The sequence below is a fragment of the Peromyscus maniculatus genome, chromosome 6, assembly GCF_049852395.1.
Source record: "Peromyscus maniculatus bairdii isolate BWxNUB_F1_BW_parent chromosome 6, HU_Pman_BW_mat_3.1, whole genome shotgun sequence".
NCBI classification, from domain to species: Eukaryota; Metazoa; Chordata; class Mammalia; order Rodentia; family Cricetidae; genus Peromyscus; species Peromyscus maniculatus.
The window spans coordinates 72,854,495-72,865,958 of record NC_134857.1 but is presented as its reverse complement, the minus strand read 5'-3'; the positions used below and the strand labels follow the sequence as shown (position 1 = coordinate 72,865,958).

Here is an 11,464-nt window from a genome sequence, read left to right as displayed (position 1 = left end):
TCACAGCTGACCAGGTCCTAATTGCTTCAAGCGTTTGAAAGGGGGCTCCAAGAAAGGGAGATGAGCAGAAGCCAAGGAATGGTATGCTTCAGCCATGAAATGGGGATGTGAGCCCACCATTGCCTTCCAGCCTGAGGTCTCAGAGACCTCAGAAGCATGAGCTGTAATGAAACATAGTGCCTGGGTTTTCAGCTGCCCTGAGCTGTGGAGGTCAGCCAGGAAGAGAGTGTGGGCAGCATTCTCCACAAAGAGGTCCCTGCAGAGGGCATCCTCACACATGACCTTCAAATGCTCCAGGCCATACTTATCAGCAGCTGCCAGCAGAGCATCTGCCATGCTGTCCAGGTCTGGTTCTGTTCCTGTGTAAATGAAGTTCATCATTGCCTTGAAGACTTGTGGTTCTAGGTCAGGGATCTCAGTGTGGTTCTTTCTGCTCTCCTCCATGTCATTTTGAAACATGGCTCTGAAAACTTGAGAGCGAGCTGCTAAGATGGCCTTGTGAGCCTGGAATTCCTGGCCAGATACCACCAGGCAGCAGTCTGTGAATCGGGAATTCTCCCACAGCTCTCCTAGCTCATCTGCCGATGTACATCTTGGAACTTGAATCCCTGTCTTCCTGTTCTGGTCAGGGATGCTGAGGGAGTCTTTGATCATGCTCACCATGCACAGGAGGTTGATCTGATCTTGTGGGAGAAGACTAGGTGCATGGGACAGGAGGAAATCTCATAGGATGTATTTTTTGAATCCATAACCAAGGCCTGGCACAAACCTAAATGCTGTTGTTCTCCTCCTGGTTTGCTTTTTCTCTCCTTTGTCGCTTATGATCCAGAACTGGAACTTTGCCCAAACACGACTCTTTAGACAGCTGAGCAAAACTAGATTAACTGACAGGTAATCTGCACTTACTTCATCGAGTCCATTAGGGATTACTGTCAAACACCATTTGTCATTGGCTTCTATTGAAAAAGTTGGGCTTCTAAGGCTTCCTAGCCCTTCCTCCACAATAAAATGGAAGTTGCTGATGGTCCACATGTAGGGGAAATTCTGAAGGGTGATTTGAGTGTGGTCCCATCTCTGGACTGTCCCATCTCCTGCCATTTCTCCTGGGGGTAGTTTGAAGGTTAAACTGGATCCAAAAATGAAGAACTAGCAATTGTTTTCTCTTCACCTTGTAAGACACAATAACAGACATGAATTAGATGTTGAGTTTTTGTTTTTCATGTATTCTCTGTTAGACGCGGCTTGAAATTTGGATCTCAGATATTTTCTATACAGATTTCAATATTAATTTCAGAGAAGTCAGTGTGTGAAACTAGGAACTCTAACATCACTCCATTTTTTCATCTAGATTGAATCTTAGGTCACTAGGTAACTGGTTTTGACAATTAAACACAGCTTTTGAATATTTTGAAAAATTTTATACACTCATATCAAAAAAATGTTGTACTAGGTTCTCTAGAGTAACAGAACATATACAAGGAATCTCTCTGTGTATGAAGAAATGGGATTTATTAGAATGACTTAGCTGTGCAGCCCTGATAATCTCCCATTGGCTAGCTGTGAAGGAAAAGTCCAATATTTCAGTACTTACTCAGTCTAGGAGGTTGGATGTGTCCACTGGTCTTCAGTGTATACTAGAGTTCTAAACATTCTCTAATGCCAGGGAAGGGATGGACTTGCTGCAAGGTGAGGGCAAGCAGGCAAATAGCAAGAGCTTCCTGCTTCCATGTCCTTTTATAGGCTTTCATCAGATGGTATGGCCCAATTTAGGGTGTGCCTTCCAGCTTCAAGATCTGGATTAAAGGTGTATGTGTCTTCAGGCCTTGAGATCCAGATTAAATATTTGTGTCTTTTTACCTCCAAAGACTGTACTTGAATTGGATCTTAACTGCAGTTATTTAATGAGTATTTTTTCATCAGTGTTTCTAAGGTCTGTAAATTAGCTATCAGTGTAATTTTAGACTCATAAAATAAATTGAGCAATGATCTTATGTTTCTAATTTCTGGAATAATTAGAGGAGGATGGACAATTATTCTTCTTTGAATGGCAGGTAGATTGCTGTGCCAAAACTATTTGTTCCTGGGTTTTATTTTGTAGGGTGACTTTCAGTGATTATGCTATTTAACTAGTATTTTTCTGTCTTTATAAAACATACCTGATCTTGAATTCATTTTGCTAAGTGGGACCTATTATTTCTGTTTTTTTTTTAATTTTTACCTTTTTCCATTTTACATACCAATCACAGATCGCCCTCTCTTTCTTCCTCCCAATCCTCCCAACTCCCACCCCTGCCAATTCTCAACCTGCAACAGGGTAAGTTCTCCCAAGGGGGGACAGCTAAGCCTGGGACATTCAGTTGAGGCAGGAAAAATCCATCCCTACTGCATCAAGGGTGGTGCAGCCACAGGTAATGGAATCCAGAGAGCCAGTTCATGCATGAGAAATTGATTTTTATCACACGGCCAGGGGTCCCTCAGATCCAGCTATACAACTGGCTCTTGTATGCAGAGGGCATAGTCCGGTCCCATGTAGGTCCCACAGATGTCGGTCTAAGTTCCTGAGTTCCTATTAGCTTGGTTCAATTGTTTCTGTAGATTTCCCCATCATGATCTTGATCCTGCTTGTTAATATAATCTCTGTTCCCTGTTTTTTAACTAGACTCCTGGAGCTCATCCTGGTGCTTGGATGTGGATCTCTGCATCTGCATTAATCAGTTACTGGATAAAGGCTCTATAATGACAGTTAGGGTATTAACCAATATGATTACCAGGGTAGGCCAGTTCAGGCATCCTCACCACTATTGCTTGTAGTCCAATAGGTGGTCATCCTTGTGGGGTTTTGTGAATTTCCCTAGCACCAGCTTTCTTCTTACCCCATAATGTCTCCCTTAATTAGATATCTCTTTCATTGTTCTCCCACTCTGTCCCTCCTCCAGCTCAACCATCCCATTTCCTCATGTTCTCATTCCCCATCCCCTACCCTCCATTGCCCCACCTCATCCCCATTCTACTAATCGGGATCTCCTCTGTTTCCCCTTCCCAAAGTGATCCATACATTCTTCTTAGGTTCTTCCTTGTTTCCTAGCTTTTCTGAAGGTGTGCATAGTAGTCTGATTATCCTTTGCTTTATCTCTGGTATCCATTTATGAGTGAGTACTTACCAGATTTCTGAGTCTGGGTCACCTCAGTCACAATGATATTTTCTAGTTCCATCCATTTGCCTGCAAATTTCATGGTGTGATTGTTTTTTGCAGCTGAATAATACTCCATTGTGTATATGTACCACATTTTCTTTGTCTTTTCTTCGGTTGAGGGGGATCTAAGTTGCTTCCAGATTCTGGCTATTATAAATAATGCTGCTGTGAACATAGTTGAGCAAGCATCCTTGTGATATAATTGATGCCTAAGAGTGGCATCAAGGGTCTTGAGGGAGATGGATTCACATTTGTCTAAAGAAACATCCATACTGATTTCCAAAGTGCCTGTACAAGTTTGCACTCTCACCAGCAGTGGAAGAGTGTTCCCGTTGTTCCACATCTTCTACAAAAAAGCTATCATCCATGTTTTTGATCTTAGCCATTCTGACAGTTGTAAGATGGTATCTTAGAGTCATTTTGTTTTCCATTTCCCTGATGACTAAGGATGTTGAGCAATTCCTTAAATGTCTATCAGCAGTTTGGGATTCTTCCATTGAGAATTCACCGTTTAGCTCTGTAGCTCAGTTTTAATTGTATTGTTTGACATTTTGCTGCCTAGTTTCTTGAGTTCTTTGTATATTTTGGAGATCAGCCCTCTGTAAGATGTGGGGTTGGTGAAGATTTTTACCCATTCTGTAGGCTATCATTTTGTCTTATTTATTGCGTCTTTGCTTTATAGAAACTTCTCGTTTTCAGGATGTCCCATTTATTGATTGTTGCTCTCAGTGTCTGTGCTACTAGTGTTATATTTAGGAAGTGGTCTTCTGCCCAGTTCTTTCTAGAGTACTTCCTACTTTCTCCTCTATCAGGTACAGTGTAGCTGAATTTAAATTGAGGTCTTCTATCCACTTGGATTTGAGTTTTGCTCATGCTGATATATATGGATCTATTTGCAATGTTCAACATGTTGATATCCAGTTATGCCAGCACCATTTTTTGAAGATGCTTTCTCTTTTAAATTGTCCAGTTTTGGCTTCTTTGTAAAAAAAAAACAGGTATTCATAGGTGTGTAGATTAATGTCAGGTTCTTCACTTCAATTCTATTAGTCCACATGTGGGTTTTTATGCGAATACCAAACTGTTTTTATTACTCTAGTTCTATAATAGTAGAGCTTGTGGTCAGGGATCATGATGCCTCCAGAGGTTGCTTTATTGTCAAGGATTGTTTTAGATATCCTAGGTTTACTGTTTTTCCATATCAAATGCAGTATTGTTTTTTGGGTGTGTGTGTGTGTGAAGATTTGACTTGGTATTTTGATGAGGATTGCATAAATTTGTAGACTGCTTTTGATAAGATTGCCATTTTTACTATGTTGATTCTACCTATCCATGAACATGGGAGATCTTTCCATTTTCTGATATCTTCTTCAATTCCTTTCTTCAAGGACTTCAAGTTCTTGTCATATAGGTCTTTCACTTGTTTGGTTAAAGTTACCCCAAGGTATTTTATATTATTTGTGGCTATAGCAAAGGGTGATGTTTCTCTGATTTCTTTCTCAACCCATTTTTCATTTGTGTATTGGAGGTGTACTGTTTGTTTTAATAGTATTCTTATTTTATGATTAACTTAATTTCACCAGCAGCCAAGAATTCTCGTGTCCTCCCTCCTCTGCCCATGCTCCAGGCCTCCCCCCTTGTCCACTCCACTCCTACCTCCTCCAAGAGAAGTTCTCCCCTGTGGAGTCAGCCCAGCCTAGCAGACTCAGCCAAGCAGGTCCAGTCACCTCCTCCCTACACCCAGGCTGAGCAAAGTGTCTCAGCATAGGCTCCAGGCTCCAAAAAGTTGGCCCATGCACGACAGACAGGTCCTGGCTCCACTGACTGGGGACCTCCCAAACAGTTCAAGCTAATCAACTGTCTCACTTATTCTGAGGTCCTGGTCCAGTTCCATGCAAGGTTCCTCCACCACTGGTTCACAGTTCATGCACTTCCACTAGTTTGACTATTTGTCTCTGTGCTTCTTCCAACCATAGTCTCAACATTCTTGCTCATACAACCCCTCCTCTTTCTCACTGATTGGACTCCCAGAGCTCCACCAATTTCTTGGCAGTGGGTCTCTGCATCTGCTTCCATCAGTCACTGGATGAGAGTTCTATCATGGCAGCTATGGTGTTCAGCCATCCCATCACCAAAGCAGGTCAGGTCAGGCATCTCTTTACCATTGCCAGTAGTGTACAGTGGAGGTATCTTTGTGGATTTCTGGAGACCTCTCTAGCACTCTACTGCTTCCTATTCCCTTGGGGTTTTCATTCATCATGGTATCTCCCTCCCTGTTCTTCCACACTGCTCCTGATCCAGCTGGGACATACCTCTCCCTTAAGCTATCTTTCCCCTGACCCTCATTCCCCAATACCCCACCACAGCCACTCCCACTTTGCTCATGTAGATCTCATCATCTATTTCTCTGTCATTGGGCAATCCCTATATCATTCTTAGGGTCCTCTTTACTAGGTAGCCTCCCTGGAGTTGTGAGATACAGTCTGGTTATCCTTTGCTTTACATCTAGTATCCACTTGTGAATGAATACATGACAAGTTTGTCTATTTGAGTCTGGATTGCCTAACTCGAGTTACTTGTTTCTATTTCCATCCATTTGTCTGCAAACTTCATGATGTCATTATTTTTTGCTGCTGAGTAGTACTCCATTTTATATATTTACCACATTTTGTTTATCCATTCTTCAGTTGAAGGGCATGATTTTTTAAAATTAATCTTGTATCCTGCCACATTGCTGAAGGTGTTTACCAGTTGTAGGAGTTACCTGGTAGAATTTTTTGGGCCATTTATATTTACTATCAGATCATCTGTAAATGGCTAAAGTTTGCCATCTTCCTTTTCAATTTGTATCCCATTGATCTCTTTTCATTGTCTTATTGCTCTTGCTAGAACTTCCAGTACTATATTGAATAGATATGGGGAGAGTCCACAGCCTTGTATTATTCCTGATTTTAGTGGAATCACTTTGAATTTCTCTCCATTTAATCTGATGTTGGCTGTTGGCTTGCTGTAAATTGCTTTTATTATGGTTAGGTATGTTCCTTGTATTCCTAATCTCTCCAGGACCTTTATAATGAAGAGGTGATGGATTTTGTCAAAGGCTTTTTGAGCATCTAATGAGATGATCATGTGGGATTCATTTCTCTCAGATTGTTTATATGATGGATTACATTGACAGATTTTTGTATCTTGTATCTCTCAGATGAAGCCTACTTGATCATGATGGATGATTTTTTTTTTTTTTTTTTTTTTGGTTTTTCGAGACAGGGTTTCTCTGCGTAGCTTTGCGCCTTTCCTGGAGCTCACTTGGTAGCCCAGGCTGGCCTCGAACTCACAGAGATCCGCCTGGCTCTGCCTCCTGAGTGCTGGGATTAAAGGCGTGCGCCACCACCGCCCGGCCAGATGGATGATTTTTTTATGTGTTCTTGGATTCAGTTTGCCAGTATTTTATTGAGTATTTTTGCATCAATGTTCATGAGCAAGATTGATCTGTATTTTTCTTTCTTTGTGGCATCTTTGTGTGTTTTGAGTATCAGGGTAACTGTAGCATCACTGAAAGAGCTTGACAATGTTCCTTCTGTGTTTATTGTGTGGAACAATTTGAGGAGTATTGATATTAGCTCTACTTTGACATTCTGGTAGAATTCTGCACTGAATCCATCTGACACATGGCTTCTTTTGGTAGGGAGGCTTTTAATGATTGCTTCTGTTTCCTTAGGGGTTATAGGTCTATTTAAATTGCTTATCTTATCTTGATTCAATTTGGGTACATTGTACCTTTCCAGAAAATGTCCATTTATTTTAGTTTTTCCAATTTAATGGAGTACATGTTTTTGACATATGACCTGATGATTCTATGGGTTTTCTTGTTGTCCGTTTTTATGTCTCTCTTTTTATTTCTGATTTTGTTAATTTGGATACTCTCTCTGTGTGTGTCTTTTAATTAGTTTGGATAAGGGCTTCTCTACCTTGTTGTTTTACTCAACGAACCAACTCTTTGTTTCATTGATTCATTTTACTATTCTCTTTGTTTCTATTTCATTGATTTCTGCCCTCAATTTGATTATTTCTTGGCATCTACTCTTCCTGGGTGTGTTTGCTTCTTTTACTTCTAGAGATTTCAGGTGTGCTGTTAAGTCTCTAGCATGAGATTTCTCTGACTTCTTTATGTAGGCATTTAGATCTATGAACTTTCCTCTTAGTCCTGCTTTCGTAGGTACCCCTAACATGGATATATTGTATATTCATTTTCTATGAATTCTAAGTAGTCTTTAATTTCATTCTTGTTTCCTCCTTGGCCAAGTGGTGATTCGGTTGTGCATTATTCAGTTTTCATGATTTTGTAGGCTTTTGGTAATTTGTGTTGTTGTTGAATTCTAACTTTAAGCCATGGTGGTCCAATAAAATACAGAATGTTACTCCATTTTTTATATCTATTGAGATTTGCTTTGTGATCAAGTATGTAGTCAGTTTTAGAGAAGGTTCCATGGGGTGCTGAGGATAAGATATAATCTCTTATTTGGGTAGAGTGTTCAGTAGATGTCTATAAAGTCCTTTTGAGTCATAATGTGTGTTAGCTCCCTTATTTCTCTGTTAAGTTTCTGTCTGGTCAGCCTGTCCATTGGGAAGAGTGGGGAGTTGAAGTCTCCCACTATCACTGTGTAGGGTTTGATGTGTGATTTAAACTTTAGTAATGATTATTTTCCATATGTGGGTTTCCTGGTATTTAGGGCATAAATGTTCAGAATTGAAACTTCATCTTGATGGATTTTTCTTGTGATCAATATGTCCATTTGTCCAGGGTTCTTCAGATTCCTGAGCCTTCATTCTCCTGAAAGTCAAAAACAAAAACCCTTCCCCAAACCTAACTTTGGGGAGGTTCCCTTCTGGTAAGTTTTATCTGATTAAATGAAAAGGGGTTTGTTAGTGGTATAAGTTAGTTTAAATTGGATGGTCATGCTGGTTAATGAACTATCACGTCTTTTAATTAAGAGGGCTCTCTTGTTCAAATTGAACCTTTATCAATTTTGATGTTATCCACAGCTTTTCTTCTCCTGTAGAAACAAAAGCAAAACCTCATGCCCAATGTAACACATATCCTGGTTTCCATTCTGAGGTCTGCACATTCTTAAAATATATAGGCTCATTTAATTTTGTAGTTTTTTTCTATTATCCAATGTCTCTCCACAGCTGTTGTTCCTTTCTCATTTGCACTGAGAAAGTTCAAAGTTAATAGACCATTATGCAGTCTGTTTCTGGGGGGTTTATGTTACTCCTCTTTGTTTATTTAGCATATCCTTTCAAGTTCGATTTGATCTTTCCGTGATTCCTTAGCCTGTAGGATTATGTTGTATACCTGTAATATGGTTTATATTGTAATAAGCAAAAAAAAATTGTTTTACCAGAGACATATGTTGGGACATTGGCAGCTTTAATTTGTGTAGGTATGCTCATGATGGCCATAACTTCTAGCAAATGCGTGATTACCAAATCAGCTTTTTCAGAACTCAGAGCAGTTGCCCACTGAAATCCTGAATAAGTATCAATGTTATGGTGTACATATTTCAATATTCAAAATTATGCATAGTGAAACACATCCATCTGCCAGATTTCATTCCTCTGAGTACCCTTTGGGGTACATTCTGCTGGTAGCCGAGTCTGACTGTAAAAAAAACAAGTAGTACATTTCCTTACAATTACCTTGGCTTATTGCCAGGTTCAGGGGCTATTTGTAATCTCCAACAAGGCAAAATTTTTCTTTGCTTCTTCCATGATTCTTTCTATCTGCATTTGAATCAGCTAGTGAAATATCATCCATATAATGATAAATTACAGGTTTAGGAAATTGTTCCTAAATCAGCTTTCCAAACTTCCAATAGCTCTCATAAAAAATATTGGCACAGGGTTGTGCTATTTAACATTCCCTGTGGGAGAACCCTCCATTGATTTCTCTCTCTCTCTCTCTCTCTCTCTCTCTCTCTCTCTCTCTCTCACTCTCTCTCTCTCTGGTCTTGTGATTTTTTAATGTATTTCTTTATTTTATAATTTAATTTTACATATTAGCCATGGATTCCCCTTGTCCTCCCTCCTACTGCCCCCCCAGCCTCCCTCCAGCCCACGCCCCATTCTCATCTCCTCCAGAGCAAGGACTCTCCTGGGGATTCAGCTCAGCCTGGTAGATTCAGTCCAGACAGTTCCAGTTCCTTCCTCCCTTCACCCAGGGTGAGCAGAGTGTCCGTACATAGGCCCAAGGTTCCAAACAGCTAGCTCATGCACTAAGGACAGATCCCAGTCCCACTGCCTGGGGGTCTCCAAAACAGTTCAAGCTAATCAACTGTCTCACTTATCCAGAGGGCCTGATCCAGTCAGGGGATCCTCAGCTATTGGTTCATAGTTCATGTGTTTCCACTAGTTTGGCTATTTGTGCCTGTGCTTTTTCCAATCATGGTCTCACCAATTCTCACTCATACAATCCCTCTTCTGTCTCGCCTATTGGACTCCTGGAGCTCCACCTGGGTCCTGGCCATGGATCTCTGCTTCCATCAGTCATTGGATGAGAGTTCTACCATGACAGCTAGGATGTTTGGCCTCTGATCACCAGAGTAGGTCAGTTCGGGCTTTCTCTTGACCATTGCCAGTAGTCTATTGTGGAGGTATCTTTGTGTATTTTTGGGGACCTCTTTGCTTCTTCCTATTCCCATGGGGTCTTCTTTTATTATGGTCTCTTTTTCCTTGTTCTCCCTCACTGTTTTTGACTTAGCTGGGATCTCATGCTCTCCTAAGCTCTCTTTCCCTCAACCCTCACCCTTCATTACCCCTCCTCATGTCAAGTTTGCTCATGTAGATCTCATCCATTTCTCTGTCATTGGGAGATCCCTGTGTCTTTCTAGGTTCCGCTTTTCTAGGTAGCCTCCCTGGAGTTGTGAGTAGCAGTCTAGTCATCCTTTGTTTTATATTTAGTATCCACCTATGAGGGAGCACATATCATGTATGTCTTTCTGAGTCTGGGTTATCTCACTCTGGATGATTTCTTCTAGATCTATCCATTTGCCTACAAACCTCATGATGTCATTATTTTTCTCTGCTGAGTAGTACTCTGTTGTGTATATGTACCACATTTTATTTATCCATTCTTCAGTTGAAGGGCATCTAGGTTGTTTCCAGGTTCTGACTTTTACAAATAATGCTGCTATGAACATAGCTGAGCATGTGCTATTGTGGTATGATAGAACATTCCTTGGGAATATGCCCAAAAGTTGTTTAGGTGGGTCTTGGGAGAGATTGATTCCCAATTTTCTAAGAAAGTGCCATATTGATTTCCAAAGTGGCTGTACAAGATTGCATTCCCACCAACAAAGGAGGAGAGTTCCCCTTGTTTCACATCCTCTCCAACATAAGCCATCATCAGTGTTTTTGATCTTAGCCATTCTGACAGGTGTAAGTTGGTATCTCATAGTCATTTTGATTTGCATTTCCCTGATGATTAGGGATGTTGAGCAATTCCTTAAATGTCTTTCAGCCATTTGAGCTTCCTCTGTTGAGAATTCTCTGTGTAGCTCTACATCCCATTTCTTAATTGGACTGTTGGTTATTTTGATGTCTAATTTCTTGAGTTCTTTATATATTCTGGATATCAGCCCTCTGTCAGATGTTGGATTGGAGAACATCTTTTCCCATTCTGTAGGCTGTTGATCTGTCTTGTTGACCATGTCCTTTGCTCTACAAAAGCTTCTTAGTTTCAAAAGGTCCCATTGATTGATTGTTTCTCTCAGTGTCTGTGCCACTGGTGTTATATTTAGGAAGTGATCTCCTGTGCCAACACATTCAAGACTACTTCCTACTTTCTCTTCTATCAGGTTCGGGGTAACTGGAATTATGTTGAGTTCTTTGACCCACTTGAACTTAAGTTTTTTGCCCTGTGACAGATATGGATCTATTTCCAGCCTTGTACATGTTGACATCCAGTTATGCCAGCACCATTTGTTGCAGATACTTTCTTTTTCCATTGTACAGTTTTTGCTTCTTTTTCAAAAATTATATATTCATATGTGTGCAGATTAATGTCAGGGTCTTCAGTTTGATTCCATTGGTTCACATGTCTGTTTTTATTCCAGTACCAAGCTGTTTTTTTTTATTACTGTAGCTCTATAGTAGAGGTTGAGGTCAGGGATTGTGATGGCTCCAGAGGTTGTTTTATTGTACAAAATTCTTTTGGCTAATCTGGGTTTTTTGATTTTCCATATGAAGTTAAGTATTGTTCTTTGATGGGG

The 11,464-nt window shown here is 40.4% G+C and overlaps 1 pseudogene; it reads right to left on the bottom strand.

The window, feature by feature from the left end:
* Positions 1-663, bottom strand: LOC143274036 (speckle-type POZ protein pseudogene; annotated as a pseudogene).
* Positions 664-11,464: the final 10,801 nt, after the last annotated feature.